Genomic DNA, 15,184 nt, shown 5'->3' on the forward strand with positions numbered 1-15,184 from the left:
AGTGAATTTGTAGCCCTAAAAGTAAGAAGGTAACCCCCATGCTTGAAATTTTAGGAGCTGTTTGAACTTTAGAAACATATGCAGATTTTGCATTCTTCTCTTTGTATATTTTTGTATATTTTCCTCCTAATGAAGCTGATTCTACAAAACAATCTATGCCGTAGCTTCATATACCCAGTTTGAGAAGCATGATAATAAATAGAATCCCATTTCTTGAAGGCCTTTGACTCAGAATTGCTTTCTTCTAAGAAAATCTTCGATTTTTGTGATCTGGGTTCCATTTAGGCTTCACCAAAAGTGAAAAGGTCTCTTGAGTGACCTCCTTTGCCATCTGCTCTCTCTCTTTAACCCATCGTGTTGTGGGCTTTTGTGTATCCTCATTTCTTGTACAGTGCATTTGATGGAATACTTCTTTGATCTTCTATCTTGGTTTCCCAGAAATTACCGTACCATGCTTGTTCTCAAAACCCTCTGCCCATCCTTCCCTGCCTTCTCTGCTACTATCCTCTTCCCCCAGTTGTGTTTCTGTTCTGTGGCTCACCTTTGGCCTCTCCTCCCTCCCTCTGTATCACCTTCCTCAGCTATCCCAGTCTGTCTTCTCCCCTGAACTCGCATCCTCTAATACTCAGAGGCATTTTGGACAATTGAACTAAAACATTTAGGGTCACTCTCACATCCCCAGTGCCTTGCATAGTGCCTGGCATAGTAAGTACCAACAAATATTTGCTGAATGAATTAATTAAATGTATCTCATTCCCCTTCAAACCAGCTTCCTTTTCCAATTTTCATCTTTTGTCCCTAGTTTCATTATTCTTATCTCTCTCTACTACTGCAAATATTTGATTTTTTCCTTCTGAAATATATCTGTGATAGTTCTTTTCATTGTGTTTTCATGACTTTTACCCTCAGGCAGGCCTTCATCACCTCATGCCAGGATTACTCCCACAGTTTCTCATCTGGCCTCTTTGATTCTAATCTGTCCTCTCTCCAAGCCGTTTCCACCATAGCTGTCCTATTAACTTGTTAAATGTTTCTTGTTTTAATAAACTTTTTATTTAGGGAGTAGTTTTAGGTTTACAGAAAAGTTGCAAAAATAGTACCTTCACCTAGTTTCTCAGATGGTAACATCTTATGTAACCATGGCTCATTTGTCACAATTAAGAAATTAACAGTGGTACGTGACTATTAACTAAAATCCAGACTTTGTTTTTTGCCAGATTTTTTACCACTCTACTTTTTCTTTTCCAGGATGCCATATTGCCACTTAGCATATCTATATTTTAAAGTAGGTAACACCAGCTTGGGTAAAAATTCAGAAAGGACAAAAGGATGCATAAGTCTCCTTCCCACCTTTGAACCATAGCTACCAGTCCCTTCCCTAGAGAGAACCCACTGTTTCTGGATTCTTGGATGTTCTTCCAGAGAGATTTTCAGTGTATTCTGTCTCTCTCTGTCAAACATACACACACAAATAGTTGCATTCTACATATAGTGCTCTGTACTTTACTTATTTTAAACTTAAATACAGCTTGATCATTCTTTATCAGTAACATAAATTTGCCTTGTTTTCTTACTCCACTGGGTGTCTGCAATATAATTTACCAGTTCCCTTCTCATTGACATCTTTAACTTTTGCAAACAATGCTATAGTGAATATTTATGGACATGTTATCATTTTATATATGTATTTTTTAGTTATTGCTGGGTCAGAGGGGATATGTATTCATAATTTGATTGCCAATTTGCTTTTCAGTGGTTTTACCAATTTATCGTCCATTATTTACCGATAACTTCACCAACACTGTGCCTTATGTGACTTTGAACTTTGCCAATTTGATAGGTTAAAATATAGGTTAAAATGATGTCATTGTATTTTGAACTATATTTCTCTTATAATGAATGAGGTAGAGAGTCTATATATTTAAGAGCCATTTATATTTCTTTTGTGAACTATTCATATAACTTTGCCCATTTTTCAATTTGGTTATCAATGTACTCATTATTTTATTTTCCTTCTTTAAAATATTTCAATTTTAGCTATTTTCTAATATATTAAGTTTAAATCCTAGTTCCCTTTTCAAGACTTTACATCATATGTCTCAACCCTAGTTTTACACTACTTTCCAACAATCACTGCTGCCCTGATGAGTCTGGGTTTTATGCTCTTACAAGGGCACACAGTACTCACCCCAGCCTTCTTTCATAGTGGCCCGCATCTCCTCCCTCCACTATGTCTCTGCTTTTGAGACAGAGATTGTTTTCACTTCCTACAATTGGGAAAACTTCCTTTTAATTTCAAGTAGACTTCTGGAAAGAATAATTAACTGATAGTTTATAAACTCTTTTAAAAGAAAATGATAATCACTGAGACAGCACTGAAAAACAGAACAACTGCTGACATCAAACTAACCACATCTCCATTTCCAGAAGAGTTCTAGTGGATTGGTACACTGTAGACAAATCTTTATCCTTCTGATATACTTGAGAAGTTAAAAACAGTATAGGCAAAAAAAAAAAAAAAACAGTATAGGCTACATGAGAGTGTTTTTTGTAGCTGATCAGACTTGTGTACCCAAAGAGTATTGATTTATGGACCAAGGTCAAATTGAAGATCTCTAATAATAGGACTATGTTCTCTTTCAGAATTCTGTTCTTCATCTTGATTAATCAGTGTTTATTTATTAATAACTTGTTAAATACATGGAGATTAAGTCAATGCAGTTAGGGTTAAAAAGATATTTCTGATGACAGAGTACAGAGGCATGATTCAAAATTACCTTAATATTAGAAGGATGGGCTAAGGGGGGAAGGATGGGGCGAAGGGATACTTATGGAGTTTGGGATGGACATGTACACACTGCTATATTTAAAATGGGTAACCAACAAAGACTTACTGTATAGCACATGGAACTCTGCTCAGAGTTATATGGTAGCCTGGTTGGAAGGGAAGTTTGGGGGGGAATGGATACATGTATATATATGGCTGAGTCACTTCATTGTTCACCTAAAGCTATCACAACATTGTTAATTGGCTATACCTCAATACAAAATAAAAAGTTATAAAGAAAAAAAAGCAAGCTGCCAAGTTTGTCAGATTGTTAAAACAAAGTTTTAAGTTTTTCTTTTCTTCATCAGACTTCATTTGGCATATTCTATCAGTTTGGAGTTTGTTTTCAAAAAGACATTTTGAAATTAAAGTACCTATATTTCTATTGCTGCCATAGAAAGTGGTCACAAGCTTAGTGGCTTAAAACAACACAAATTTATTATCTAACAGTTCTGTAAGTCAAAAATCCAATGTAGGTCTCATGAGGTTAAAACCAAAATTTTTTCAGGGCCATGTCCCTTTCCAGAGGCTCTAGAGAGGAACGTGTTTCCTCTGACCTTTTCCGGCTTCTATCAGCCCCCTTCCTCCATCTTCAAAGCCAGCAAGAGCAAGCAAGCCCTCACATTGCCTCTCTCTTACCAAAGCTGGGAAAAATTGGACATATCCAGATAATCTCCCTGTCTCAAAGTTCTTAACCTTAATTGCATCTACAGAGTCCCTTGGCTGTGTAAGGTAACAGATTCCAGTGATTAGGGAATGAACATCTGTGGAGGAGGTTATTATTCTGCCTACCACAGTGCTTATTGCAGAGGATCACCAAGATAGTGAAGGGGCCAAATTAGGTACAAGAATCAGACTAAGAAGAATTGAAGATGATCCCAAGTATATTGCTTAGGAGAGAATAAGATAATGTTTATAAAGTGATTAGTGTAGTTAAATATATAGTAAATGGCTTTTGCTCCAAAGGCTAATGCTACAAATTATAGAAATATAGTAGCTCAGAGGGGAAGAAGCTTAGGGATGTGGAAAGGGATGATGCAGCATAATATTTTATCTTGTGAAGAACAGAATTTGGTGGGGGTGGGGGAGGGTGGTCTAAGTTCTCTCTTTACATTAGATCAGCAAGTGGTTTCAATGTCAGAAAGCACTACATTTAATAAGAACTCTCTGTTGTGTCCCAACTAGTGAAAGAGCTGGGGTGAATGGAGGTGACAGGAAACTATAATAGAAAAGCAACTTTCTGGCCTCTTTCTGCCATGATAGTACAATGTATGCACTCTGAGGAGGCGGGAGAAATTTTATGAAGCAAGATTTTTGAATCCCAGAGGATTATTGTGTTGGTTAGTTGGTTTGGTTTTTCTAGGAACACAGGAAAATTCCCTCTGAAACCAAAACCCAGCCATCAGAGATTAGGAGACTCTTCAGGCTTTCTCTGTAATCTTCCATAAATTTCCCTCTTTAAACATGTCCAGGTAAACCTCTGAGAAGTTGCTGATAGGTGGTTATCAAGTAGAAGTTTAATGAACAAACCCTCCCACGTTGTTGGGTGGTAGCTTCCAAGGCCATGGTAAATGTGTATCAGTGTGAACCTGATCCAGAACCAGCCAGGAAGGGAACAAAGTTTAGTCTGTGAGGAAGCAGGCAGCTGCTGGTAGTTTCAAGCTGTCTGATCCGACTTCAGGTTGCTGCAGTGTAAGTACTTTTTAAAAAATATTTTGATATTTGAATATGAAAGCATTGTGGAAACAATTTCTAAGATTAAATTAAGGTACTCAATCTTGTATACTAGACCTACTTGCAAGAAAGTTTCAGCATTTCACAATAGTTTTTTTTTTTTTTTTTTTTTAAGAAAAGGAAAGTCCTAAAGTCTTTCAGCAAGTGTTCTGCTAACACAGGTCCTCCTGCTTACATGAAATGACTTTTAATGTCTTGTCTTTGATTGAGTTAAGGTGCTTATGGTCAGAAAGTAAAAGTGATGGAATATATATCTGGTGCCCAAAGATTGATTATTTCCAAGTAGTGCTGAAATTTCTCCCTGATATTCTTTCTTGTTGCTTTCTCTTTAGTTTATGCTCTAGTTACGAGATTATGTTAGCAAATATTTAGTAGTCTCTCAGGTAATTAAACTGGAACTTTTGATGTTCAAAGAAATCAAATGAATGAGAACTAAGTAGGACTAACATGATTTAATCAGATGTTGGGATCCTAGATTGAAGAGCAACAGTGTTTTCAAAGAGGAGGAACTTTGTGAAATGCATGGAAATGGCAAGCAGCCTTAGAAATTTGCTGCAACTTCGGAGAAATATGTTTTTAAGACTTTGACATATGTACTAATTTTCCAGACTAAATTCCCCAGACTGTCCTATGTAAAATAAATTTCATATATGAAGTGAAAATTGTTGCAGTTCAGCTGTTGTCGTTCTGCTTTGGTACTAGGATTCCAGGAACTACGCATTGTTATACAAACATTGACTCTATTGAGTGCAGCTATGAGAGTGTTAAGGTTGCATTTGGTGCTGGAGAGGTTGTTATTTTCTATTTCCCTTTTGCCACAATGTATTTGAAAAAAAAAAAATCCTGGTACTGGACAATGGTATAACTTTGAACAGAGAAACAAATTTTGATGAGGTTAATATATTATATAAAAGTTATAAAGGCTGGCTGTGGGCCAGTAGCCTTTCAAATCATTCAGGAAGTACTGATTGTTTATGTGGAAGTACTCTGGGTTTCCCCTTTGCTCTAGCTTCACCTCAGACCTCAGGGACATTCAGTTTATTTCTCTAGTCTGCCTTATTCCTACTGGACTTGAGTGAGAGCCCACTGGTAGTATTGGGCCCCAACTGACCCTTGGTGGGATAGAAGCCCAAGACACACTGTCCTAAGCAGGTTCTAGGACTGTAATAAAGTGAGACCTTGGTTCATCCTGTAGTCTGCTAACTGTAATGATTCTAGGTTCCTGAACTGATTAAAACTTTGCCAACTCAATAGCTATTGCTGGACCAGGTTACTTATTTATCTATCAGTTCATGGCCGGGAAGGGGGTTGGGTGTCCTGGAAGAGAAGCCAGTATGGCAGGTGACACCCTTACCAGGGAAGCACCTGTTTACTGACCGTATTTGAAGTATTTCAGTCCTTTAACCACCTGGAGGAACACACAGGTGTGCCCGGGCTTAATCTTAACCAAGATACGGTCTGGTTTTTTTAAGAAACCTCCAGTAGCTGTCTCTAACACCCAGACCATTGCACATGCCCCATGAAGCCTGTATGATCTGCTTTCTGACCACCTGTTGAACATCATTGCCTACTTCATTCACTTCACAAAGTTTTCTCCAGCTGCATAAATGTTTTGCTGTTTCTAGAACACATCAAGCATGTTCCTGCCCCAGGGCTTGTGCTGCCCTGCCTGGAAAAGTTTCCCCTGCATTATTTCTGCCTTCCTTTCATTCAGGTCTCTACTCAGATACCTCCTTCTCAGAGGCACCACCACCTCACTTCCACTACATTGCTTCTTTTTCCTTCATCCTGATTTACTTTTCTTAAATAGCTACCTGGCATAATTTATCAGTAAATTATATAGTCTTTCTCACTAGAATATAAGTTCTATGAGCGTTAAGAACTACATCTTGTTCAGTGCTGTATTGCCAATGCCCCAAATAGTGCCCACTGGACATACAGTATATACTTGGTAAACATTTGTTTTATGAATAATTTAATGTCAGTTGGTACCACTAAAATTTACTTCTAAGCATAGGAGCTCCACTCCGGTATTCTTGCTGGAGAATCCCATGGACAGAGGAACCTGGAGGACTACAGTTCAAGTCAAGTGAAGTCGCTCAGTCGTGTCCGACTCTTTGCGACCCCATGGACTGTAGCCTACTATGCTTCTCCATCCATGGGATTTTCCAGGCAAGAATACTGGGGTGGGTTGCCATTTCCTTGGAGTCGCAAAGTCAGACATGAGTGAGCAACTAAGCACGCACACACACACATAGGAATTTTCATTGAATTTTTTGAATAGGTGATATATTCACATGATTCCAAGACCAAAACATATTAAAAAGTTATATTGAAATCTTCCCACCCTAGTCACCTATCCATTCAGTTCCCAATCAGGACCCCCAAATCACTATTATTATTTTTATTACTATTACTACATTTTATTATTATCCTTTTCCTATATCCAGAGTTTCTTTATATATCAAGAAATTATAAAATTATAGATTCCTACTTTTCTCCTTTTTGCATATACTATTATATATACTGTTAATTTTTTCACTTATATGTTGAAACTCTTTTCATATCAGTACATGATAAGCATTCTCATTTTAAAATAGCTCTATTTAGTCTACTTAGCGACTAAACAACAATGACAAAGCAATCATCCAGTAACGGGCATTTTGGTTATTTCCGGTATTTTTCTTTTGTAAACAAAGCTGAAATTCAAAATCTTGTGACTGTATCATCTCATATATTCTTACAGTATATCTGAATGATTAAATTCACCAGAGTAGAAATGCTAGATCAAAAGATGTCGTGGCTATTGCCTAATTGCACTCGATAGGGACTGTTTCAATTTGTACTCCCCCAGCAACAAACATATAAGAGAGTACTATCAGACTTTCAGATTTTTGCCAATCTGATAACTTAGAAACTGGTTTCAACATGGTTGTTTTTTTTTTTTAAGAATTCATAATAAAATTTGTGTTAAAGTTTTAAAAACAATTTAAAAATTTTAAATTGTGATTTTTAAAAAAGTAACATTTATCATCGTAACCATTTTTAAGTGTACAAATCATTAGTTTTAAGTACTTTAACACTGTTATGAAACAAATCTCTAGAACTTTTTCATCTTGTAAAACCAAAACTCTTTCCCTATTAAATGGCAACTCTCCATTTTCCTCTCCCTCATTTCCTAACAGCCACCATTCTACTTCCTGTTTCTGTGAATCTGACTAGCATAGATACTTTGTATAAGTGGAATCATACAGTTTTTTTGTCTTTTTCAATTTAATTTTTAGTTGGAGGGTAATTGCAGTGTTGTGATGGTTTCTGCTGTAGATCAACATGAATCAGCCAAAGGTATACATATTTCCTCTCCCTCCTGAACCTTGCTCCCACCTCCCTCCCCATCTCACCCCTCTGGTTGTCACAGAGCACCAGCTTTGGGTTCCCTGCCTTCTACAGCAAATTCCCACTGTCTGTTTTACAGATAGTAACAGTTTTTGTTTTTTTGTTTTTTTTTACAGATAGTAACAAACAAACAGTTATGCTTGTTTCACTTAGCATAAAGTGTTCAAAGTTCATCCATGTTGTAGCAAATAACAGGATTTCCTTCCTTTTTAAGGCTGAATAATGTTCCATTGTGTTGTAGATATCACATTTTGTTTATTCATCTATAGATAAACCCAAAAGTGGGACTGCTGGATCATATGGTAATTCTATTTTCATTTCTTGAGAAACCACTATTCAGTTTTCATAGTGGCTATACCTTTTTAGCATAGTTTTAATGTTCATTTCTCTCATTTTGAGTAGGGTTGAGTATCTTTTCATGTTCAAAAGAAACTGCCTTTGTGTGTGTGTGTGTGAACTGTTTATATATCTGTCCTTAGTAGGATTTTTTTTATTATTAATTTGAAAATATTTTTTGCTTTTGTGCCTCTGAGTTTTCCAAATTTAGAAGCTACTCATAAGTAGGTAGAAGTAGCCATAAATACAGGTTTGGAATAAGAGTGCCTAGATTTGAACTCTAGATCTGTTGATGTGTATTTGTGTGTGTGTTATTCTGTCAGTCGTGTCTGACTCTTTACAACCCCATGGATCGTAGCCTGCCAGGTTCCTCTGTCCGTGGAATTCTCCAGGTAAGAATACTGGAGTGGGTTGCCATTCCCTTTTTCAAGGTCTGTTGATAGGTGTGCAGTATTGATTGGGCAAGTTACTGAACATTTCTGGGCCTTGGTTTTCTCATCTGTAAAATAGGAATAAAATTGAGTTGTTGTGAAGGGTAAATGAGATGATGTATATTATGTGCTTAGTATAGGGCCACTGTGATAAGGCAAGGAAGAGAAATAAAAGGCCAAATTTCAGAAAGGAGGCAAAATTGTCATGATTCACACACAGAAAGATTGTATACATAGAAAGTCTTATGGAAGCTATAAAAAATGATTTCAACTAATCAAAGAATTTAACTAGGCCACAGGTTATAATCAATATAAAAATTGTATTTGAAATGATTAGAGCAGCTAAAACATTTTAAAATAAATGAAAATATCACCATTAAATTACCAAATACATAGAAATAAATATTTAAAAGAACACAAGACATCTTTTCATGTGTTTGTTAGCCATCTGTATGTCTTCTTTGGAGAAATGTCTGTTTAGTTCTTTGGCCCATTTTTTGATTGGGTCATTTATTTTTCTGGAATTGAGCTTCAGGAGTTGCTTGTATATTTTTGAGATTAATCCTTTGTCTGTTTCTTCATTTGCTATTATTTTCTCCCAATCTGAGGGCTGTCTTTTCAGTCCTAATGAGATGGATGAAACTGGAGCCCCTTATACAGAGTGAAGTAAGCCAGAAAGATAAAGAACATTACAGCATACTAACACATATATATGGAATTTAGAAAGATGGTAACGATAACCCTATATGTAAAACAGAAAAAGAGGCACAGAAATACAGAACAGACTTTTGAACTCTGTGGGAGAATGTGAGGGTGGGATATTTCAAAAGAACAGCATGTATACTATCTATGGTGAAACAGATCACCAGCCCAGGTGGGATGCATGAGACAAGTGCTCGGACCTGGTGCACTGGGAAGACCCAGAGGAATCGGGTGGAGAGGGAGGTGGGAGGGGGATTGGGATGGGGAATATGTGTAAATCTATGGCTGATTCATATCAATGTATGACAAAAAAAAAATAATAATAATAATAAAAAAATTAAAGAACACAAGACATATATACTGAGAACTACAAAACATTGCTGAGAAAAACTAAAGATCAAAATTGAAAGTCCAATATATATATACAGTTAACCCTTGAACAATGTAGGCATCAGTGGGGCTGATGACCCTTGTGCAGTTGAACATCTACATGTAATATGTAGTCAGCCGTCCACATACACAGTTCATCCCTTTGAGTTCCAAATCTGCAGATTCAACCAACCTCAGATCATGTAGTACTGTTGCATTTACTACTGAAAAAAAACCTCAAGTATGAATGGATCCACTCAGTTCAAACCTGTGTCGTTCAAGGGTAAACCGTACCATGATCATGGATTATAGAATGCAGAACTGTTGAGATGCCAGTCCTCCTGAAATTGATCTATAGAGTCAATGAAATCTCTGTCAGAATTCTAGCAGGCATTGTCAAGCCAATTCTGAAATATATTTGGAAATGCAATGGATATAAAAGAGCTAAAACAATCTTGAAAAAAAAACAACAAGGTGAGAGATTTATAATATGTGATTCAAGACTTAAAAGTTACAGTTAATCAAGTATTACCCTAAGAATAGATGAATAATATCAATGGAACAGAATAAGCAATCCAGAAATAGGTCACGTGTATATTACCAATTGATTTTTTATCAAGGTGGCAAGTAAATTAAATGGGAAAAGGATAGTCTTTCTAAACATGTTGCTGGTTGAAGTGGATTTGATTCATATCTTCACATCCTCCACATCTTTCTTACTTTATGCACAAAAATTAGATAGATATGGACCATAGATCTAAATACAAAGCTCAGAACCAAAAGCTAGGAAAAACAAAGAAAAGTATATTTGCAGCCTTGGAGTATGCAAAGATTTCTTTAGCGGGACACTAAAAGCATTAATAATAAAAGTACATTGAATAAAATTAAAAGAGCTTATGTTTTTACTGCAAGATTTCTCAGGACTTTTATTAACATTTCTAGTAAGAAGGTCATGCAGCATTTCTCAGCATGTTTGACCATAGAAGCCTTTTTTTCATCTAAAGCATTGAACTAAAATACAGGAGTGAGTATGGCATAGAATATACTTGAAGAAGTATTGCTTTGGTCCTCTCCTCAAGACATACTATTTTTGAGAGTTGTAATAAGTTAATGATCATTTTCTCCCTCTTTGATGTGAATTACTGTAATTTCATCCATTTCAACATGGTAAAGAAAACCCTTCTGCCAAAAGAGCTGTGATCACTTCTCATCCCGTATCTACTATTCAGCCAGCCAACTGTTACTACTGGTAGGATTTTGGGCTAGTATCACATTAGACTGAAATTCATTATAGTAAGAGGAATAAAGAGTGACTGAGGGTACTAAGCATTTTGCATTCTGCCTGCTGCTGGTCCCATATGCTTGTTTGGCCTGCTCTGCCCTGCTAACTCATTGCCTGGCAAACTCAAAGTTGTTAAGCCTTTGCTTCTCTCAAAGGCTTAGGCGTTGCTAAACTCCTATAGTAATCCCAGTTCCTGATTGCTTGAAGGTTTTTTCCCTCCATGGAATTCCTAGTCTCTGACTCATAGTTCACTGTCCTAATCACATTCCTCTTCCTGCTGTTTCTGCCCGTGAACTGATTTTAATGGAATATGGATTATCACTTCAGAAGTAGGAGAAGAACCAAAAGAGAAAGTAGAAGGAAATCAAACTCAAGTTTTAATTAAACTATAATTTGCCTGAAGGCTCTATTCAGGGAAAGAGATCTTAGGAAGAAGTCAAAATAATGTTGTGACGTCAGTAGAAGTATATATATGAAAGTTTAAAGAAGTAGCCCTATAATGTCTTTGAATTATATTTTAAAAATTGATTACTATAGTATATATTAATTTATACTGAACACAGAAAACTCATAGCCAGATGTGGAAATGTTATCTATGACATCAGAATAGAGCTTGCTAGAAGGATTGTATATGACTAGACGTTGAACTGTTAGTTGTTCAGTCATGTCTGACTCTTTGAGACCCCATGGACTGTGTGCAGCCCACCAGGCTCCTCTGTCCATGGGATTTCCCAGGCAAGAATACTGAAGTGAGTTGCCATTTCCTTCTCCAGAGAATCTTCCCAACCCAGGGATCAAACATGGGTCTCCTGCTCTGCAGGTGGATTCTTTACCATCTGAGCCACCACGGAAGCTGTAACTAGATGTTAAGAAGCTTTAATTTTAGGTATGACATTAAATTGGTTTTTGGTAGTAAATAAATATATTCTTGTAAAGAAAGAAATTATTGCCCTGACCCTCGTTTTGCAGAAAAAAAAATATATACACATAAAATATATATTTGTGTGTATACATTCATGTATATGTACACACACATGTATACACACATACCAGGCTCTGTCACAGATACTTTTCTTGCTTGCTGTCTCATTTAATCAGCTCTGTTCATGTCTCAACTTCCTCATCTGGAAGTGAGGTGATAATATCTCACTCTGCCTTCCTCACAGAATAATAAATATAATCATAACGAGAAAATAAAATATACTACTTCAAGCATTACTCAAGAATTTAAGGACTAAATCTTGAATGCCATGTTGTGAGATGTTTACCAGTGTTTCCATAGTAAAATGGTGTGATGGATCCTGGTAAAATTCATTTCAGAATACATTTGCAATACAAACTTGGCAGCAACAATTTGCACAGCTTGTTCCACAGACATCAAAGAAATGATGGAACACCTGCAAAGTATAGAACAACCTTTTTTCTACTTCTCAATAAACACAACACAAAGTAAACACACCCTCTGCAGTACTTTATGACACACCTCATCAAAAAACTGGCAAGGGAGATATATACTTGGGCAAATGCTTGGACATAGAATAACGTCATAGATGACAGGAGAATTTTACATTAGAAATTGAAAACCAGTTTTTAGTCTGTGTAATAACAGTATAAACAAAAAGGTGAGCCTTACCTCAGAAGGCACCTAGGGATCATGGAGAGTTAAATGGAACAATGCTTATATAACTACTGCTTATTAACCTGGACCTGGGAGCTGAAAGAAACTTGATCTCTTTCTAGCAGCCTGATCCTTCAGAATGGAAGTTTTAAAAGCTTCTGAACCCCACCTCTAGACTGTCTTTCCATTGACCTGAAAAACTTTCATAATTTAATAAGATAATGGAGATAGGGGCCACAGTGCCTGCCAAGTGTCTAGGAAACTACAAGTTTTCCTCTTTAAAGTTCCCTAAAATGTCTAGGGGATCATAAACCAGGAAATGAACCCATCAAAGAAAGACCATAAAACGTTACTAATTGAAAAACTGAAAAAGGCTGCCTTATAATCACTTATCTGGAAAATGATTAGACAATAAGGTCCATAGGAACAAACATGAAAAACAAAGTGGTTTATATGGCTGCTTTGAGAAGCTGTGAAGGAAAAAATAATCTTGCCAGAACTTTTTCCAGTTGAAAGTTTCAATAATAAAGTTTTCACATAATACTCTAAAGAAATCACATAAGATACATGTTAACAGCAATAAGTGCAAATGGGAAATGACCAATCTATAAGTGGATATTAATAGTTCTGGTTCATGGAATAAAAGAACAGAAAACATTACATACATACAGAAAACCTTACATACTGGTAGAGAAGTTACCTGTGCTCAATAGAAAGACCTTTATGCCCATCTAATGAATTCTTACATGTTTAGATTTATGTTTTACTTCTAGAATTTCCTTCCTTCCTTTCCTCCTTGAGCTGTTTTTTTATACTTTCCATCTCTGTGATAAAATTTCTTTTTTTTTAAGATTCCATGTATAAGTGATAACATGCAGTAATTGTCTTTCTCCAATTTCACTAAGCATAATGCTCTCTAGGTCCATTTGTATTGTTGCAAATGGCATAATTTCCTTCTTTCTTATGACTAATATTCCGTTGTGTATATATGTACCATATCTTTATCCACTCATCTGTTGAAGAACGCAGATTACATCCATATCTTGGTTAATAATGCTACTATGAACGTTGGGGTATATGTATCTTTTCAAATTAGTATTTTTGTTTTTTTCATATACCTACTTAGTAGTGGAAATGCTGGATCTTTTGACAGTTCTATTTTTAGTTTTTTGAGAGGCCTCCATACTGTTCCAGAGTGGCCACACCAATTCACAATCCTACCAACAGTGTACAGAGATTCTCTTTTCTGTGTATCCTCACCAGCATTAGTTATTTGTGGTGGTTTTGATGATTCTGACAGGTATGAAGTGAACAGGAATTTTTAAAAAGTATTTTATTGATATATAAAAGTAGTTCTTTTATTGATGTCGCTGATTTAATTTGTATATGGTCAGTGAACATACTTTTTTAAGATTTCAGTCTGGAAATAATATTATTGAGAAACACTTTAAGGTTCAGAATAAGGTCTTTGTTGGTATAGCTATCTTTTCACTGATGTTTTCTGCAGTTGCTAAGTGCAGTGTTCCATGAGGTCGGGCAAGATGGTTCGTAATACTGTTTAAATCTATCTGCTGATAGGTTTCTTTTGTCTACTTCTATAACTATCTATTACTGAGAAAGGAGTGTTAAAATCTCTGATTGTGGATTTACCTATTTCATTAGTTCTGTCATCCCATGCTTTGAAGCTCTGATGTTGAGTATATCCACATTTAGGATTATTATGTCTTCTTGATGAAGTGGTCCTCTTAATATTATTAACTCTCCCTTTTTATCTCTGCTAATGCTCCTTGTCTTGAAGTCTACTTTATCTGATAATAGTCACATCAGCCTTTTTATGGTTAGTATTTGAATGGTATATCACTCCCTCCTTTTACTTTCAAACTGTCTGTCTTTTAATGTTTGAGCTGTATTTCTTAGAAATAATGTACAATTGAATCTTCCTTTCTGTAAGTCCAGCCTTGGTCTCCACCTTCTGGTTCACCTGCATTTAGTGTAGTTTCTGATACGGTTGCACTTGGGTGTACTTTGTGTTTAGTTTTCTGTTTATCCCATCTAGGCTTTGTGTTTCCTCATTTTCTTCCTTTGACTGATTGATTGATTTTAGTTTAATCAAATGTTTTCTAGTATTCTATTTCATCTTATGACTCCCTAGCTGTATCTTTTTAATATTTTTTAGCACTCCATATAGCTATTTTAATATGTATCCTTAAATGATCACATTCTATATATTAGTGTTGTATCATTTCTTATAAAATGTAAAATCTGTGGATATGAAACAGGGACTTCTGAAGGGATATTTTAGAAATCTTAAAGAACAAGTAGAAATGAGGAAGAGGTGATAGGGCACTCTAGGGAGAGCAGTAGCAGGATCATGTAGACTAGTAAGAGAACAAGCCATTCACTCCGACTAGAGCCTAGAGCTCAGTGGCAGGAGCTGAGGACAGAGAACTCAGTAGGGGACACTCTCGTGTGTTGTGGTGGAGTTCCCC

At 36.2% G+C, this 15,184-nt stretch overlaps 1 protein-coding gene across 5 annotated transcripts in view; it reads left to right on the forward strand.

Moving 5' to 3' along the window:
* The window catches only part of MAP3K13 (mitogen-activated protein kinase kinase kinase 13), a 160,451-nt gene that overhangs the window by 30,754 nt on the left and 114,513 nt on the right, over nt 1-15,184 (forward strand). For 2 of the 5 annotated variants that reach the window (XM_061166746.1, XM_061166752.1), the window contains exon 1: nt 4,396-4,519. The exons of 1 other annotated variant lie outside the window; for it this stretch is intronic. The gene's annotated coding sequence lies outside the window, so the exon portion shown is untranslated. Of the gene's footprint in view, nt 1-4,395; nt 4,520-7,890; nt 7,907-15,184 lie in introns of those variants that run through there. 2 more of the 5 variants (XM_061166750.1, XM_061166751.1) reach the window with 2 other exon arrangements.

This window comes from Dama dama, chromosome 19 (assembly GCF_033118175.1).
Source record: "Dama dama isolate Ldn47 chromosome 19, ASM3311817v1, whole genome shotgun sequence".
NCBI lineage: Eukaryota > Metazoa > Chordata > Mammalia > Artiodactyla > Cervidae > Dama > Dama dama.